Source organism: Eutrema salsugineum, unplaced genomic scaffold, assembly GCF_000478725.1.
Source record: "Eutrema salsugineum unplaced genomic scaffold, Eutsalg1_0 scaffold_1, whole genome shotgun sequence".
Lineage (NCBI taxonomy): Eukaryota > Viridiplantae > Streptophyta > Magnoliopsida > Brassicales > Brassicaceae > Eutrema > Eutrema salsugineum.
The window spans coordinates 12,610,336-12,626,752 of NW_006256909.1; the positions used below are offsets into that span (position 1 = coordinate 12,610,336).

General features: G+C 43.6%; 1 non-coding gene across 1 annotated transcript; it reads left to right on the top strand.

The window, feature by feature from the left end:
* The first annotated feature begins 292 nt into the window (after positions 1-292).
* On the top strand, positions 293-399 carry LOC112082471. The gene has a single exon (XR_002897146.1). It is a non-coding gene; the product is annotated as a small nucleolar RNA R71 (small nucleolar RNA).
* The last annotated feature ends 16,018 nt before the right edge of the window (positions 400-16,417 follow it).

A 16,417-nucleotide genomic window follows, 5' to 3' on the forward strand; every position in this document is an offset into this window, starting at 1 on the left:
TTCTGCGCCATTGTTGATTTCACAGACATGGATCGGGCGATTATTACTCTTCAGAAGCTGGCTCACCATGTTCTTCAACTCGGTTATCTCCTTGGTGTCTGTTCCGGCTTGCTTCATTGAGCGATCATATTCAGGACAATCGTTGCTATTGGCTTGAGCCAAATTTTCGATGAGAGCTCTTCCTTGGGTTATCGTCTTTTGCCCAAAATCTCCATTGCTAGCTGTATCAAGTGAAAGTTTCTATTTTGGTTGCAAACCTCGGTAAAATGTGCTCAGCAGGCTTGATCCATGAAATCCATGATGAGGGTAATCACGTTCATACTCCTTAAAACGCTCCCAAGCTTCATAGAAAGACTCAGTTGACCCTTGTTGAAAGGTTGAGATCTTCGTTCTAAAATTGTTCGACCTTGACTTAATGTAGAAGTGGTTCAGGAAAGCAGTTCTTCATTCTTCCCAATTAGTAATCGATCCTGCAGGAAAAGACTTCAACCAACGGTGAGCTTTATCTGCTAATGAAAAAGGGAACAACTTACACTTTAAATAGTCAGGTGGAATTTGGTTTGTTCTCATCATGCTGCAAATTTCTTCAAAGAGCTCGATATGGTCCATTGGATGCTCAGAAGGAACTCCATGGAACTGGTTTTGCTTCACCAATGAGATGATTTGAGGCTTGACTTCAAACTCATTCCGGTTTGGAAATGGTACTTGAATCGCAGATCGATTCTGAAAATTTTGAGTAGGTGCATCAAAATCAGCTATGCGATGGTTCCTGGCTTGTCTTCGGTGTTGATTTGCTTGCGGAATGGGGCGGTGAATGCATTCATTCGGCTGCATTGCTGGGTGGTCACCATCGGCTACATTGATGGGTGGATCAAGGTCTTCACGTCCTTCTCTATCTCGGTTCTGGTTGTTTCTTGGAAGAACCTCGTCCTCCTCTCCATCTTGTCGAGCATGATCACCTTCTATGTGATCATTCTCTTTGTTTTCTCCATGTTCGGACCCATCTTGGTCCATATTTAAATTTCGATTAATAGGATCTCCAGGCTGGTCGTCGTTGGCCATCCCTTGCGTTCGTCTAAGTCTTCGAAGTTCTCTTTCGTGTCTGTCTATCTCGTCTAGAATTGGAATGTCTCCTGCAGGTCTACGCCTGGTATTCATGCAATTCAGAGAATGACAAAAGAAGGGAAAGATAGTTCAAAAAAACTTTAAGCAAGAACTAGAGATCAGGTGTCTAGAACAGAAGTTAAAACAAGAAAAATAGCAAAAGGCAGCGAAACAAATCCCCGGCAACGGCGCCAAAAACTTGATGTGCGATGCTGAGTGCGTCAACTACGTGAGGGAACAAGTTTTACCCTTAACAAAACAAAAGAAAGCCGCAAGTGCACAGCTAATCTGTTGTAGTATTTAGGGATCGAATTCACAGAGATTTGTGTGCCTGGTATTCTTCTACGGTTTTTAACTTTATGTCTAGACTAAATTGGTTTTAAAGGTTGGTTGTTTTTCTTGAATTAAACTAAAGGAAAATAAAGCAAATAAATCTATCCTAAAAGGCAAGTAAAGAAATCGAATGAAAGACAGAAGAACAAGTAAAATATCGAACTAAACAAAGATAAGGCAAGTAAACTATCGCATGAAAGGTAAATAAAGCAAGTAAATAACGAACTAAGGAAATTAAAATGCAAGTCTAAGAAAGCAAGTAAAAATCGATGGAAATTGTAAACTATGGCTAAAAACGCTGAGATTTTGGGAACTCTAAGGGATCATAATCGGTTTTAACATTAGGGTAGATAGATTGCGGTTGACAGATAACAATATAGGGGTTCTAGAGCTAGAGTACGGCGGTATGACTACGTCACTGTCGTGATCATAACCAACTGTTCCTCGCAACCCTGACCAGTAGGTTTCCACTCTGGCCCTGGAAGGGAGAGAACGCAAGAGCTGCATAAGACTCGTCAATACTCACGATCTCGCCGCAGGTAGGTTTCCACTCCTATGGAAAAATCGCCTGTTTCATTCTAGGGCTGATACTTAATGAAAACTTTCGCAACACTAACTATCTAGATCAGATACTAGGTGATCAATCAAGCATACATGCAATAAGAACAAGAATAAACAGAGAACAGGTCGAAATCCCAGATCTATAAACCTAGATGTCTTAATCGATTATGAGAGCCCCTTTCGGGAACCCTAAACCCAACTCGGGATCTACTCATACATGGCTGAGTTCGACATCATCATTGGTTTTAATAAAAGTAATGAAAAACAGTAAAGAAAAGAGATAAAGAAAGCTTCTCTATTGAAGAACTCGGACTTGAACAATCTTCTACAAAAATCTCATAAAAACGGCTAAAGGAAAAGGGTTTCTGTAAAGTGTGTAAAGCTCTCTCTAAAAACGACCTAAATGACATGTATTTATAGTCTCCAATGCTCCATGGTCTCTAGGGTTCCGGAATTGAGGCTGGGAATGACTTTGGGCTTCAGATAAGTGGGCTTTAAGTCGGAGCTTGAATGCCGCGGTCGGGAGTGCTGTGACCGCGGCAATTGGCTTGTTTCCCGCGGTCAGGAAGCTTCTGACCGCGGCAAATAGGTTGCTGGCCGCGGTCGCGTGAGCTGCTGGCCGACTCCGCGTGGCTTCGGGGCTAATGGATTATCTTGAGATCCAACCGTTGGAATGTCTCCAAACCAAGTGCATTTGAAAGCTGGTTGATTCTTCTATAAGTTGTCCAATTTTGAGGGTGATCAGACGGTGAGAAGGTCTTCGTCTCTCCATGAGAGTTCTGACGGTCTGCATTTATCCAAAAGAGTCTTTTTGTTCCATTTTGTGCCTCTTTATCCCAAATTACCTGAAAAGTCTTTTAAAATCCGGAAACATAGAAATCCTTTGAAAACCTTTGAAAATAGAGTAAAAACAAATGTAAAAGATATTAAAGTGATCCATAAAAATGGTCAAAATCCGGTGTTATCAGACGCCTCGTTCACCAAGACGTAGAAGAAGCGTTCAGTCCAAAACTGATCCTTGCTGGGAAAACCGCCTATGATCCGTCGTTTCGCCTTGTTGGAAATATAGAATCTATTTCCTTTCGGGGCTTTCCTGATTTCCTGCAAGTTCAGCAGGTGGTTCAGCTCGATGTCAAGCCCGCATTCGAAGCTTCGAACTAAGATGCCAATTATATGCCGTGATCCCCTCGGCATGATTTGCCCAATCGACGTTCCAACTCACGCTTCCCCTCGAGTAGGTCTAAGGGAAATGCCTCCTCCTCGGCTTTGACCGCAGCGCGATTAACATCTTCGTCAGGAACGGGATCCTGGGGACGGCTCGTCGAAACCGACGGCTCGTCATCCGGAGAGCCGACATCTGACGGATTTGTATGATTTGATGCCTCGTCAGATTAACGATTGGAAGGGCTCGGTGAAACAGATGCCTCAGAGGATTCTGTCGCACCTCTCGCCTCGGCATCTACACGGCTCGGCTCGTAATGAAAAAGTGAATCCAACGAATCGTCGGAGCGGCTCGACATAATTTACGACTTGTACAAGAGTTACAGCATGACTCGGCGAGCCTCCGCCGGAAAAAGATCTGGAACAGCGGAGACCTCGGAAACCCTAGCCGGAAAATAAATAAACTAGAGAGAGAAAGAAGAGAGAAGGGAGAGCTACCTTTAGTAAAAACGAGTGAGTCTGAAGATAATGAGGAAGAATGAAGGAGCTCACCCATTTATAGGAAAACTGAAGTGCGTGAATTCCGTGTAAACCTCGGGAAACCGTCCTAACATCGCGTGGGATCCGCGGTGAAATGGCTAGACCGAACTGCGTCGCGCACACGCGCCAATAGATCAGGAATTTTCTCTCGAAACACCAACAGTTGGGATACCCAAGTTTTCAGCCGGTATCTTACCAAAGTAAATGCCTTGTCGTTAACGAAACGGCTCGGCATTAACTCTCTCTCTCTTGAAACGCCTCGTCGTTAACGAAACGGCTCGGCATTAACTCTCTATTGAAACGCCTCGTCGTTAACAAAACGGCTCGGCATTAACTCTCTCTCTTGAAACGCCTCATCGTTAACGAAACGGCTCAGCATTAACTCTCTATTGAAATGCCTTGTCGTTAACGAAACGGCTCGGCATTAACTCTCTATTGAAACGCCTCGTCGTTAACGAAACGGTTCGGCATTAACTCTCTATTGAAACGCCTCGTCGTTAACGAAACGGCTCGGCATTAACTCTCCCTCTTGAAACGCCTTGTCGTTAATGAAACGGCTCGGCACAAACTTTCTCTCGAAACGCCTCGCCATTTATTCGGCTCGGCATAACCTTCTCAAATCGCCTCGTCGCGGCTCATCATTACTAAACGAAATCGCCACGTCCTTAACTTGCCTCGGCATTTTCGGTACCCTCTCGGAACACCTCGGTACCCACGTCACTCCCTGGGAACGCCTCTGCGTCTTCATTCCCAAAAACACCTCATCTGGGCTTACGTCATAACAGCTTGACTCGATGGTTTATCCTACGGTCCGGAGTAATGGAGCTCGTCACTCTCGCCTACGAAACTGACGAGCTGGGGGGCTAACTGTTGGGGTCAGTTTTCACCCCAAGAAGATAAAACCATCTCAAAATGACTAAGTTTGGAAGAAAAACAAAGTAGCCGAGCCGTGCTCACCAAGACAAGTGGGAGAGCCGTGGTCACCAAGTGGGAGACCTGTGCTCACCAAGACAAGTGGGAGAGCCGCGGTCACCAAGTGGGAGAGCCGTGAAGATAGTCCAGTAGGGAGAGCCGTGAAGAAAGATAGATGGGCCGAGCCGTATCGTAAGAAATGGGCCGAGCCCCACTCCAACATGCTTGGGTCAAGCCGCGCCTCGGTGAGGTGGACCAGATCATGTCTCGACCAAAATGGCAAGTGGGCCGAGCCGTGGAGAAGTTAGATGGGCCGAGCCGTGGAAAAGTTCAGATGAGCCGAACCGAGGCCTTGAGAGACGAAGCCCATAAAAACCCTAGGCGAAATACAAAGGCGGTGAAACGCACGAGGCGATAAGGAAATATTCCGAAAATCTCTCCCGAGATTCTCGGCTAGGCGGTTCGGAGAATTAGTATAAATAGATGATGTATACAATTCATTCTGTAATTTTTCGCAACCCTAAGCAATAAGAGCTAAACACTTTTACAGCAAGAAAAACTTTCTTTCGATCTTACTGTTCTTAACGATAAACCCTAGAAGTTTCCGATCCCTTAGTTTTCCTTAAACAAATTTCTGGTTGTGCGAGTTTTGGCTCACACACTTCTCTTGTGCAGAGTCAAGTGTTCTACTGGCATGCTCCAACAGCAAAATTAGATGCATCTGTCATGACCTCAAAAGGAAGGGACCAGTCTGGTGCCTGAACTATTGGTGCACTAACTAATGCCTCCTTGATCAACTTGAAGGCCTCTTCACATTCAGCATCAAAGATGAAATCCACTTCTTTACACAACAGTCTTGTCAAGGGCCTGGAAATTCTTGAGAAGTCTTTGATAAATCTTCTATAAAACCCTGCATGCCCAAGGAAACTCCTTATCCCTTTAACTGAAGTGGGAGTTTGCAGATTCACCATCACTTCCACCTTTGCCCTGTCAACCTATATGCCCTTCTCAGATATCTTGTGCCCAAGAACTATTCCTTCCTGCACCATGAAGTGGCATTTCTCCCAGTTCAACACCAAGTTATGCTGCTCACATATCTCCAAAACCTGTGACAAATTTGAGAGACAATTCGAGAAGGAGGAGCCATAGACACTAAAGTCATCCATGAACACCTCAACTTTCTCTTCAATAATGTCAGAGAAAATGTGCATCATACATCTTTGAAAAGTGGCCGGTGCATTACATAAACCGAAAGGCATTCTCCTATATGCATAAGTGCCATAAGGGCAAGTGAATGTGGTTTTCTCTTGATCTCTTGGATCTATGGGAATTTGAAAAAATCCAGAGTACCCATCGAGAAAACAAAAATAAGGATGATTAGCTAGCCTTTCAAGCATTTGATCAATGAATGGTAAATGGAAATGATCTTTTCTAGAAGCAGAATTCAATTTCCTATAGTCAATGCACATGCGATGGCCGGTTATGGTTCTTTAAGCTATGAGTTCATCCTTATCGTTTTTCACCACCGTGATCCCACCCTTCTTAGGCACAACATGAACAGGAGAGACCCATCTTGAGTCAGAGATTGGGTAAATTATCCCTGCCTCAAGAAGTTTTAGTATCTCCTTCTTAACTACTTCCCTAAGGTTGGGGTTAAGTCATCGTTGATGCTCAATAGAGGACATAGATTGGTCCTCTAGGTGGATCCTGTGGGTGCAAATGTCAGGAGAGATCCCTTTAATATCAGCCAAAGAATACCCTATGGCTCTCCTGAACTTTCTTGTTTCACTAAGCAATGCACTCTCTTGATCCTCTAATAGGCTATCATTGATGATGACAGGATATGTGGAGTTTAAGCCCAAGAAAGCATACCTAAGCCCTGTTGGTAGAGGCTTGAGCTCAACAGGGGGTGCATCAGCCTCATTCCAATCCTGGTCCAAGCTGCTTTGGATGGTGTCTGATCCTTTGATAGCAAAAACCTTAGAGCCACTTTGTTCCAGCTCCAAAAACCTTGTCTCAGGACCCAGCTCTCATGCATTGTCAAGATACAGCTTATACCCTTCACTTGCTTCAGCTAAGAGCCCATTGTCTCCTTGTTCTTGAGTTAGAGCAGCTTGAAGAGGATTCTCAGTGTTCAACTCCTCAAGCAACTCATCAGCCAACTGATCCATTGTCTCCACATAGAAACATTGACCCTCAATGGTGGGTTTCTTCATCATCTCATTCACATCAAACTTAAGCTTTTCAGACCCAAGTTGAAGCTCTATTATCCCACCTCTCACATCAATAATAGCTCCTGCAGTTGCTAAGAATGGCCTGCCCAAGATAAGAGGATCTACTGGTTCTTCATCCATCTCCAGCACAACAAAATCTGTTGGAACCTCAAAACCACCTATCTTGACAGGTAGATCTTCCAACATACCAACAGGCAATCTAACTGATCTATCTGCAAGGATAAGAGAGATCCTTGCAGGCTTGAAGACTCTAAAGCCCAGCTTCTTTGCTATGGAGAATGGCATCAAGCTGACTGATGCTCCTAAATCACAAAGACATCCAGAGAATAGAAGAGGTCCAATGGCACAAGGGAGTGTGAAGCTCCCTGGATCAGTTAACTTCCTTGGAATGGACTTCTTCTGAATGATAGCACTACATTCATGACTTAATACCACCATGCCTTGAAGCTCTTTTGTCTTGTTCAGAATGGCATCCTTTAAGAACTTCCCCATCTTTGGCATCATTAAGAATGCGTCAATGAGAGGCATAGTGAGTGGTGTCTCATTGAGTGCCTTCTCAAATACAGCTCTTGCCTTGTCCACTAGTTGCTTCTTAAATATCCGTGGAAATGGGAGCTTTGGTTGGTATGGAGGTGGTGGCACATATTTCTTTTCTGGTTCTGGTTCATGTTCATTTGCTACTTCTTTACCTCTTTCTGTCCTTGGTTTCTCAACAACTTGATCCTCTTTTAAGGTTGCCTCCCCCTCAGTTTGATCATTGTCCTCAATGATCACTTTGTTGTTCTCAATACCAGGTAACTCTTTTCCAATCCTCAGTGTAATGGCCTTGGCATATTCATTGGGGTTAGGTTCTGGTTTTCCAGGTAGGTGACCTTGGTTCCTTGAGCTTGATGCCTGGTTTTGCTTCGGTTCCTTGATTTCCTGTTGCATGGCAGCATTCTGGCTTGCAAAGATCTTTTGACCCTGAAGTAGTTGTTGCAGAATACCAACCATATCTGTACCCATCTGTGGCTGTTGTTGAACTGTTGGTGGCTGAAACTGTTGTTGAATAGGCGCTTGCTGTTGGAACTGTGGTGGACCAAACCCTGGTGGTGCCTTTTGCTGCTGTGTACTGAAACTAGGACCTTGAAATGGTTGTTGTTGCTGACCAAAACCTTGATTCTGACCAAACTGATTCTTTGGTTGAAAAGATCCTTGAAAGTTGTTCTTGGGAACAAATTTTGTGGAGCTTGAGAATTGGGATACACCTGGTCTTGTGGGTTAGCTACATTGGTGTTCCTGTAAGAAAGGTTTGGAACCTCTGATTCCCAATGTAGTTTAGCTCCTCTTGGGTGAGACCCTTGATAGTAGGAATTTTTCAATCCTTGATCAATTCCTCAACTACTCATGTCATTGTAGCACTTGAGGTATCAATCCAAATGGAGAGATTCTAGACACTAGAACTATGAGGATCAATTCTTAATCCAAGTCTAACTAAACAGATGAGTTGGTAACCAAGATTATCTAAAAGCATATAACAGAACAAGCAAGAACAAACAGTAATTAAGAATTAAACAAGCAAGAGAAACTAAACAAACACTCAAATTCAAATAAAAAGAAAGCTAAACCTCCAGATGTGATCATTGATCAGGGTGCTTTAAATGTGAATTCATGATGCTAAGCAAACAATGCAACACTTGCAAATCTTTAGTCTAGACTTCCAATTCAGATTAATTCATTCTCATGACAGAAATCCCTTTGTTAATTACCAATTCAAGACTAATTCCCATTAGTGAATAAGCAATTAACAAGCATAAGGTTCCAAGTCTAACATGACCAGACAGCCTCTTTGTGCATCAAAATAAGAGCTAAGAAAGACTGAATCTTATACAGAAAGATAAAGCAAGCATCACATGATCTCAAATTCCAATTAACTTAGAACTCTAATCTAGATTAATCCTCTCATGAAGGCACTAACCTCTACACTAATCCATTTTCAAACAAAATCATCATTTGTGAAATATGAATCAATGAGCATTAAGAAACAGTTCTAATATGCCATTCATGCATTTAACAATCATTCCCATGACATTAATGCATAAACCCTTAGTTAGCTTTCATTCAGGCATTTCATCAAACACTTTTGGTGCATGAAAAACCCAGATTCTAGACCCAAGTGATGTGCAAGGATCTAGCATTAGGATCAGCTAACTAAGGAAAGGAGAAGAGAATCTAAGCTTAAACAATCATTAATCTACATCTAAGCACCCTAATCTACACACCTAGAAGCTTAAAAGATGACTACTCACTAATCATGAAGAACACATCTAATCTTTTGCAAGAGATGATGTTAATCATGATTAGAAGCAGAAATGAGATGATGAGATGATGAGAAACAGACTTAGATTGATTAAATCCTTGAGATCTCTCTTAATCCAAAACGTTTTTACACTAAAAAGGAAAGAAAACTAGAGAGAAAACTAAGTAGAAGATAACATACTTGGGTTTTTCTCCCAAAAAACTATATATACCTAGTGCTAATGGACCGGGTCAGCCCAGGACAAACTGGGTACTGACCCGGCTCAGTTGGGTCAAGTGGAAATCCTGCGGCTCAGTCCAGTATGTCCCAGGTCGCACACCTAAGTCGCAGTAGATGAAGACTTGTCTTGTGAAGCCTGAATCGCCTTGTCTTAGCCGCACGCCTAAGTAGGAGTGTTTTGCGAGTGTTGCTGCGGCTTGGTCTCCTTCCTCTCCAACTTGCAGGGCTAAGGCGGTTTCTGGGGAATGTACAAACTGTGCGGGTTGGTCTCTATTGCACCTAGGTCGCAGGCTCAAGTCGGAGTGATTTGCGAGTGTTGCTGCGGCTTGGTCTCCTTCCTCTCCAACTCGCAGCATCCAGAGCAGCTTAGACCACTTCGCATTCCGGAGAGTGTAACTCCTATGAGACTTGTCCGAATTGAATGATTTCGGTTGCAGAAGACAGAGGACTCATTTATCTCCAACTTTTGTGAAGAAAGCTTCGGTGGTTGGGAAGTGTAAGGCTTCCTGGAGGGCACATCTTTGCAGTGCATGTACACGACCAGAGAGAGGCGTCTAGACATGTGTCCATTCCGGAGACTGTATCTTTCTGCTCATAGATCCGAATTGAATGCTCTTGGACGTTCTGGAAAGAAGGCTCAAATGTCTATGGTTCTCATGAAGGACCCGGAAACTAAATCGGCCTGGAAGTGCACCGTCCTTCGCATCCTTTAGAACTGATCTGCTCGGTCCGGAATACCTGCGAGACTGGGGTTCCTTCCGACAAGCTTATCTCTCTTCTCACGCGTCCGAATTCCACGATTCTACTTGCTAAGAGACCGTGATGCAATGCTCTCCAACTTCTATGAAGCACCCGCCGTCTGAATGGGACCGTAAGGCTCCCCGGACAGGCGATCATTCAGGGGTATCGGATTGCTCCGGAATGAGTGCGAGACCTGTTCGTCTTCCGATTACCATATCTTTCAGTTCTGTGGTCCAAATGCCTTGATTCCAACTGTTATAAACTCTTGACTCAATTATCTCCAACCTTTATGAAGACTCCGACAGCTAAATCTGACCGGAAGGTTCCCCGGACAGGCGATTTCGGAAACGTGTCTGCACCCGGAGATTTTGGCCGAGAGACTTGACCGCGGTACGTGTTATTGGCCGAGAAAGCTACCCGCGGGAAGGATTTTGGTCGAGAACCTTCGACCTTCAGTACACCATTTTGCCGAGAAACCCAAAATTGCTCCTTTTCACCATTTTTGATCATTCCAACTCCATTTCTTCATCTGAATCACATCATCCACTCCAAATTGGCTCCAAAAGCACCTGTTTAACACTCCAAAACATGCAAAACTCTCTTGGACCTAATGCAATCTCCTAAGTCCTAAAACAATGCCTAAAGACCTAAAATGCATGCAAATGAGACATGATTTTGACTAGAATATGTACATTAAATGATGCAATTTATGAATATATCAAAAACTCACACTTGGCTGGGAGGAAGTTTGCACATCTTCGGCATTTGACACGGCCTGAATGCCACGGTCTAGGACTTGACCGTGGCAACTTCTGCAAACCTTCGGCGATTGGCACGAGCTTCATGACACGGTCTACATTTGACCGTGGCAAACAGAAGATGGCTGGGGGCAACTTTTACATGCATTCGGATATTGCCACAGTTGAGAATGCCACGGTCTTACACTTGACCGTGGCAAACAAACACTTAGCTGGATGGACTTTACAAGCGTTCGGATGTTGACACGGTTTGGATGCCAAGGTCTGGAGCTTGACCGTGGAAACTTTTGCAAATCTTCGGCGTTTGACACGGTGACTTGCCACGGGGCTCAGACAGGGTTTGATCAGACCGTGGCATCAAAAGGCGACCAAAAACACAAGAGAAAGCTTTGACACGGTCAGGTTGCCACGGTTACACCAAGAACACACCAGACCGTGGCAAACCCATCTTCACCCATCAAGGCCGGGTCGGTACCCGGTTTGTTCCGGGTTGACCCGGTTTGCCCAAGCTTCCTATATAATGTTTTTAGACCTAATTTGGAGAACACCTTTTATCCATTTTAAGTCTTCTTTCCCCTTTTGTGAAAACCTACTTGATACATCTTGTTTTTAGAGTTTAAACTCGATTTAGAGTTTCTTTTCATCTTGTTCATCATTTCTTATCTTCAAATCACACTTCTAATCATGATTAACAACACATCTTGCAAAGGATTTAGTGTGTTAATCATGATTAGTGAGTAGTCACCTTAATGAGGTTCTAGATGTGTAGGTTAGGGTGCTAAAGTGTTAGATTAGGAGTGCTTAGGGCTAGATTCATTGATTCATCTCTCTAAACAGCTGTTCTCTATGCTAGATCCTTGATAATCACTTGAGATCTAGATTCTGGGAATTTCATGCACCAAAAGTGTTTGATGAAATTCCTGAAAGAGCTGTATTAGGGGTTTTAAGCATTTTCTGCATGATGATGTATTGTTATTTGCTTGAATGATCATTAAGAACTGTTTATAAATGCATATTGATTCATATTTCACAAATGGGAATTTGGTTTGAAAATGGATTAGTATAGGGGTTAATACCTTCATGAGAGGATTAACCTAGATTAGAGTTCTTAATCATTTGAATCATGTCTCATCATTGTCATTAGCATTTCTAGTTTAGCACCTAAGCACCCTAACCAACTATCATGTCTAGAATCTCATGCCTCCATCATATCATATTCACATCATTTGTCATTGCTTAGTTCTTGTTTAGTCATTGTCATTAGTCTTTAAACATGTTTAAGTTTGTAGTTGTCTCTAGATTAATCAAAACCCACTCTTGTTTGCTTGAATTAAGAACTTGATCATATAGCTTAGTGTCTATCACCACATTCTTGGATTGATTAACCTCTTTGTGCTACTTTGACAAGGGGATTGATAGCCCTCAGACCCTAAAAAGTCTTATTTATCAATTGGCGCTGTTGCGGGGGATCGAACCCGGGTCACCCGCGTCACAGGCGGGAATACTTACCACTATACTACAACGAAGACTTAACCCCAACCTTAGGGAAGTGGTTAAGAAGGAGATACTAAAACTTCTTGAGGCAGGGATAATTTACCCAATCTCTGACTCAAGATGGGTGTCTCCTGTTCATGTTGTGCCCAAGAAGGGTGGGATCACAGTGGTTAAAAACGATAAGGATGAACTCATAGCTCAAAGAACCATAACTGGCCATCGCATGTGCATTGACTATAGGAAATTGAATTCTGCTTCTAGAAAAGACCATTTCCCTTTACCATTCATTGATCAAATGCTTGAAAGGTTAGCTAATCATCCTTATTATTGTTTTCTCGATGGGTACTCTGGATTTTTCCAAATACCCATAGATCCAAGAGACCAAGAGAAAACCACATTCACTTGCCCTTATGGCACTTATGCTTATAGGAGAATGCCTTTCGGTTTATGTAATGCACCGGCCACTTTTCAAAGATGTATGATGCCCATTTTCTCTAACATTATTGAAGAGAAAGTTGAGGTGTTCATGGATGACTTTAGTGTCTATGGCTCCTCCTTCTCGGATTGTCTCTCAAATTTGTCACAGGTTTTGGAGAGATGTGAGCAGCATAACTTGGTGTTGAACTGGGAGAAGTGCCACTTCATGGTGCAGGAATGAATAGTTCTTGGGCACAAGATATCTGAGAAGGGCATAGAGGTTGATAGGGCAAAGGTGGAAGTGATGGTGAATCTGCAAACTCCCACTTCAGTTAAAGGGATAAGGAGTTTCCTTGGGCATGCAGGGTTTTATAGAAGATTCATAAAGGACTTCTCAAGAATTGCCAGGCCCTTGACAAGACTGTTGTGTAAAGAAGTGGATTTCATCTTTGATGCTGAATGTGAGGAGGCCTTCAAGTTGATCAAGGAGGCATTGGTTAGTGTACCAATAGTTCAGGCACCAGACTGGTCCCTTCCTTTTGAGGTCATGACAGATGCATCTGATTTTGCTGTTGGAGCAGTGCTTGGGCAAAAGAAAGACAAGAAGCTACATGTCATCTACTATGCCAGTAGAACACTTGACTCTGCACAAGAGAAGTATGCCACTACTGAGAAGGAAATGCTGGCAATAGTCTTTGCCTTTGATAAGTTCAGAAGTTACCTGGTGGGATCAAAAGTCATTGTTTATACTGATCATGCAGCCCTCAGGTATTTGATGACCAAGAAAGATGCCAAGCCAAAGCTTTTAAGATGGGTTTTATTGCTCCAAGAGTTTGATATGGAGGTGCTTGATAAAAAGGGGATTGAGAATGGTGCTGCAGACCATCTCTCAAGGCTGAGGATTGAAGAAAAAGTCCCCATAGATGATGCTCTGCCTGAAGAGTCTCTGATGGTGCTCCATTCCTACTTGGAGTTTGAGGAAGTAGAGAGCATTCAAGAAAGGAAGATGCCTTGGTTTGCAGACATAGTGAATTATCTTGCATGTGGGGTGGAGCCTCCTGAATTAGATGCTTACAAGAGGAAGAAGTTCTTCAGAGATGTCCAGAGATACCATTGGGATGAGCCCTACCTCTATGTTCTGAACAAGGATCAGCTGTATAGAAGGTGTCTTGCTGAGGAGGAGATGCAACCTGTGTTGCAAGAGTGTCACGGTTCTGCTTTTGGAGGTCACATGGGGGCATTCAAGACTGTGGCAAAGGTTCTTCACAGTGGGTTTTGGTGGCCTAGAATGTTCAAGGATGCTCAGTTGGTGGTTTCAGGATGTGATGCCTGTCAGAGGCATGGGAACATATCAAAGAGGAGTGAGATGCCTCAAAACCCCATTCTAGAAGTTGAGATCTTTGATTGCTGGGGGATTGACTTCATGGGACTCTTCATTTCATCCTATGGGAATCAGTATATCCTTGTTTCTGTGGACTATGTGTCCAAATGGGTTGAGGCCATTGCTTCCCCTACCAATGATTCCAAGGTTGTAGTGAAGCTGTTCAAGAGCATTATCTTCCCAAGATTTGGTGTTCCAAGGGTTGTTATCTCTGATGGAGGATCTCATTTTGTGAACAAGACTCTGCACGATCAAAAGATTCTGAAAAGAGAGTTCAAGGATGGTGATTTGGTGTTGCTGTTCAACTCTAGACTTAAGTTGTTTCCAGGAAAGCTTAAGTCTAGGTGGTCTGGACCTTTCAAAGTTCTTGAAGTGAGGCCATATGGTGCCATTGTCTTAGAAGGGAAAAATGGTCAAGAATTTGTGGTGAATGGACAGAGAATCAAGCATTACTTAGTTTCACAAGGGAAGGAGGAAGCTACATCAGTTCCCCTTCTTGATCCACCAGCCTGTTAATCAGGTTTCCAAAGTCAAACTTAGAGACTTTAAACAAAGTGCTCTTGGAAGACACCCCAAGCTTATCCTTTGTAAATATGCTTTTGATCTTTTGATTTCTTTCTTTTTATGTTTTAGGATGTTTTGATGGGTTTGTTTAGTGTCTACAGGTGTTAGGTGTGAGTCTGAACCCTTGGAAAGTGAATGCAAAATGAAAAGAGATGAAGGAATGGAGACAAGCTTGTGCTCGGCCTTTGACATGGGCAACCGCCACGGTCAAGAACAAGGCGTGGCAAGCCTTTTTGTGTTGCCACGGGAGATAATCACGGTCTCAAGACCTGGCCGTGGCAAAAGAAGCACATGTTCGGTGATTGCCACGGCCTTGTGACATGGAACGTAGGCGAACGTGGCAAAAGAAAAAGAGGAATGAACAAGGCTTGGGGTTTGCCACGGTTGGGATTGCCACGGGAAGGAACCAGACCGTGGCAAAGTACACAGAAATGCCCAACGTTCGGCGATTGACACGGCCCACAAGACACGGTTAAAGAACTTGGCCGTGGCAAAGGAAATGGTGCACAACTTTGATTCGGGGATTGCCACGAGTGAGTTGCCACGGGAAGAAACCAGACCGTGGCAAAATGAAGATGAAATGTCCAGTGCTCGATTTATGCTGCTCATGAACTTGGTGAATTTTTGAAAAAAGCTTTTGTTGTTCTCTTGCTTTGGTGCTTACAATTGTTTGAGAAAATGCAGGATGGCAGGAAGAAAAAGACAAGCCGCCGTGGATAAAGCCAAAAAGGAGAAAGCTGGAGCTTTGGAGGATCAGATTATGCCTTTTGGGCATAAGGTTTTCAAGAAACAGAAAAGGCAGCGAAAGCCAAAGGATCCAGCTGAGAAGAAAACAAAGAAGGTTGCTGCACCAAAGAAGACAAAAGCCTCTACTTCAAAAACTTCTGGTAACGAGTTGGCATTGGTTGAGGTCGTTCACAGGGCAGGAAAAGAGGTGGCTGTGGTTGAGGATGAAGAAGGAACAGAGAGTGATCCGGAAACAGCATTGAAGCGGGCTAAGAAAGCAAAGTCAAGTTCTGAGGACAGAGAACCAACCTTTGATGACTACTTTGCTATGTTCAGGGGTGCAAAAGTGCAGCAAACCAAGTTCCCTGATATGGAGCTGCTGAGGAAGATGGAAATCCTTGAAGAGGTTCAGCTCATTTTCAACAACATGGGGTTTGGTGGATTCTTTGAGGTGAAAGATGTGGCTCATGATGGTGTTACACAAGAGTTTCTTGCATCCCTTCAAGTTTGTGGATATGGCCCAAGAGATGAAAGAATCAATGAGGGCAATGGTCTTGGGCACATAGAGTTCACAATAGATGGTGCACAACACCATGTAAGCTTCAAGGAACTAGATGAGATCTTTGCTTTTCCAAGACCTGCACAAGAAGAGACAGTGAAGTTCACATACCCTGATCACATGATCACTGACTTGTGGGACACAATTGCTTTTGGGAGCTTCAGAGGAGGAAGATGCAAGAGTTCATGGATAAGAAACCCAGCAATCCGCTATGCTCACAAGGTGCTTTGCCAAATGTTCTTTACCAAGCACAATGATGGAGTGGTGCATCTAGCTGACATGGAGCTATTGGGTATGGGTCTTCATCCTCTATCATTCACTTAAAGAGCAAGAGAGAGTTTCGCCTCCCACATTACATCCCATCTAGTGGTGCATTCTTAGCACGCCAAATGCTGATTTACAAGGACATTGCTT